Source organism: Arachis duranensis, chromosome 6 (genome assembly GCF_000817695.3).
Source record: "Arachis duranensis cultivar V14167 chromosome 6, aradu.V14167.gnm2.J7QH, whole genome shotgun sequence".
In the NCBI taxonomy this organism is placed as follows: Eukaryota; Viridiplantae; Streptophyta; class Magnoliopsida; order Fabales; family Fabaceae; genus Arachis; species Arachis duranensis.
This window is the reverse complement of record NC_029777.3, coordinates 108,069,292-108,072,851: the sequence shown is the minus strand read 5'-3', so window position 1 is coordinate 108,072,851 and position 3,560 is coordinate 108,069,292.

The following is a 3,560-nucleotide window of genomic DNA, read 5'->3' as shown; positions in this document are numbered from 1 at the left end:
GTGCAGGAATATTGGAATTCCGCGACGCCAGCTCCACCTCGCCCCTGCGTGGCGTCAGAAGCATGCATGCTCGTCACGTCATCTCACCCCTGCGTGGTGGTGACACGTTGGTCCGCAGTAGGGTCACCACGCCCCTGCGTGTTGACTGGGTATTCCACCACCCAGTAAATCACCCCAGCCTCCAATATTCTCACAAAATACCAATGGCTTTTCCATAATAAAAATAAATTTCGGATTTGAGAGTCGTAACTTTAATGAATTTAAAAAAGTAAATTTTATAGGTATATAAATAAAAGTATGGTCTCAAATAAAGTACACACAATAATAACACAAATACTTTTCTTTATATATACATCCAATATATGAAAAGTTAATATATACGAATCATTTTAGTTATATTGAGATAATAATGTTAGTGAATATTAAAATTTTTTATTTATATTTTTTATTTTATATTTTTATTTATTTATTTTACAACATATTTAAAATGAAATTACTAGAATGCCCTTGTCAATAGATACAATAATTTGGTAAATTTAGGAAGGCACAGATAATAAATTTTTATTATGTTAAAGTTTTCTCATCTTGAATTTAGGTTAAATATTTTTTTTGTCTCTAAGGTTTGAGGTGAAAATCAAAATTATTCCCAATTTTTTTTATTATTAAAATCATCCTCAACGTTACAAAACGTTATAAAATCGTCATTTTCTACTTCAATTATATTTTTTGACCATATTGTCCTTAACTATTAATAAAAATAATATTTAAAAAAAAAACAAAACCCCACCCTCTTAGAACTCCCCTACTCCCCACTCTAAACGCCATCTCCACCACCATCATTAGTTTTCAATTTCCACTATCATTGTCCTTCACCTCCATTTCATCTTCATTCGTTCATCATCTTCATCATTCACTATTGTTCAACCTCATTCATTCACCAGTTAACCACTGAACCCCACCCACGTGCACCCACCACTACATGCATCCAGTCACCTACACTTCTACCTTCATTCTACCACAATCTCCTTCTCATAATCCACTAACACTACCAACAACAACAATAGAAAAAAGACATAAAAAATAATAATTAATTTATTCAACAACAATTTTTTTGTTAACAACAACAATCACAATAATTAATTTATTCATTATTCATTTCAAGTAATAGTAAAAAAAAAAAAAGAACACAATGAACAAGCCCTCCATAACCCATCGAAACACCAAACCTCTAAGCTAAGCCAACAACAATATATGCCCCCAACTCACCAGGAGCCTTCAGTACAGTGGGTGCCAAGAGATCAGTGGCCATAACAACCTTAACCCCATGAGCATGTGCCTTCTTGATAAACTCTCCATAGTCCAGAGTCTCACCGTCTTCAACCTAACAAAATTAAAGCCACCATCTTCATGACCCACCGTCACACAGAGATAGGCTACCTTTACGTAGTTGTTGACGTCGTCTTCTGCGGTGAGGAGGCGTCGACAGTTGTTTCGTCGGGGGAATGGACGGCAAGGAGTGGGGTTTATGCGGGATGTGGCTCCCTTCGTGGTGGATGTAGTTGTCATTGCCGATGAGTTGATAGGCGGCGGCTTACCGTATATGGAAGCTCTTTGGCACTGGTTGGGAGGCGATGTCGCAGCTACGTAGGTGAGAGAGATGAGAGGATGTTAATAAGGGAGGGTTATTGGGAACTGATGATGATGGTAGAACGGGTTTAATTTTTTTGGGGATCTGATGATGATGGTGGGATGGGATTTGGGGTGGGTGAGAGGAAGAGAATTGGGGGTGTGGGGAGGGGAGGGGGAGAGACGAAGAGATGCTAGGGAGTGGCGTGGGGTGGGTTTTTTTTTAAATATTATTTTTATTAATAGTTAAAGGTAATTTGGTAAAAAAAAATATAATTGAAATAGAAAAGGACAATTTTATAATATTTTGTAATGTTGAGGATGATTTTAATAACAAAAAAGGGTTGAAGATGATTTTGATTTTGGTCTCAGACCTTAAGAACGAAAAAAGTACTTAACCCTAAATAAAAGTATGATCTAAAACAAAGTACACACTACAATAACATAAATACTTCTGTTTACATGTACGATACAACATATGAAAAGTTAATATATATGAATCATCTCGATTATATTGAGATAATAATAGTAGTGAATATCAAAATTTTTTATTTACACTTTTTATTTTTATTTATTTATTTATTTCACAACATATTATCAGCCGAAGGCTTTGATAAAAATTTAAAAAGACACAGGTAATAAATTTTTATTATGTTAAAGTTCTCTCATCTTAAATTTGATGCTCTTGATATATCTGAAAATAACTACTTATCATGAATATTAGATACCAAAATTCATCTTGATTTAATGGATCTTGGAGATACCAGTAAGATTGAAAATAAAGTATCCAAAAAATATAAAGTCAAAGTCATGATCTTCCTTTTTTCTCATCTTGATGAAGGATTGAAAAATGAATATCTGACATTAAAATATCTTGCAGATCAGTGTAAGAACCTTGAAGACAGGTATAATCATCAAAAGACAGCGATACTTCCTCAAACTCGATATGAGTGGACACACTTGCGTTTATAGGATTTTAAATCCATAAATGAATACAATTCAGCGATGTTTCGATTTACTTAACGAATGAAATTATGTGGGAAAAAGATAACTGATATTGACATGTTAAAGAAAACTTTTTCGACCTTCCATGCATCGAATGTGCTCCTACAGCAGCAATATCGAGAAAAAAAATCTTAAAAATATTTTGAACTAATTTCTTGTCTTCATGTTGCTGAACGAAACAATGAATTGCTTTTAAGAAATCATGAAGTACGCTCAGCTGGTGCTGTCTCATTTTCTTAAGCAAATGTGGCAAATTATAACCCAGAATAGGTAAATGGTAAGACTTTAGTAAGAAGAAATATTATGGAAGGAAGAAAAATTATATTCACAAAAAAGAATATCACCAGAAATAGGATAAAGAAAGAAATAATGGGTAAAATAAATCAACAGAGGATAAATATTTTTGTTGTGGTGGAAAGAGCCATTAATCACGTATATGTTGTACCTTAAGGCACTTAGTTGATCTTTATCAAGTATTATTTTTAATGAGCAAGGAATGGGGATAAATTTTAATTCAAATTAGGGGTGTACAAAAAAACTGGTTTCACTAAACTGAATTGAAACTGAACTGAAACTGTTTTAAATAAACCAGTTTTTTTCAAATAAAACACCGAATTGAAACCATAGTTTTTATGATTCAGTTTAGTTTTAAACCAAATTAAAACTGGTTTTATTCAAATTCCAAAATTAATTTTTTTTCTTTCTCTCTCTCTCTCCCCCTTCTTCTCTCTCTCTCTCTCCTTCCCTCCATTCTCTCTCTTCCTCTCTCTCTATCCTCTTTCTCCTCCACCTCTCTCTCTTTTCTCTCTCCTCCCCTCTCTCTTTCCTTCTCTCCCTCCTTCTCTCTCCTCCTCCTCCTCTCTCTCTCTTTCTCTCTCTTTCTCTCTCTTTCCTCTCCCCTTCCTTTTCTCTCCCCCTCCTCTCTCTTT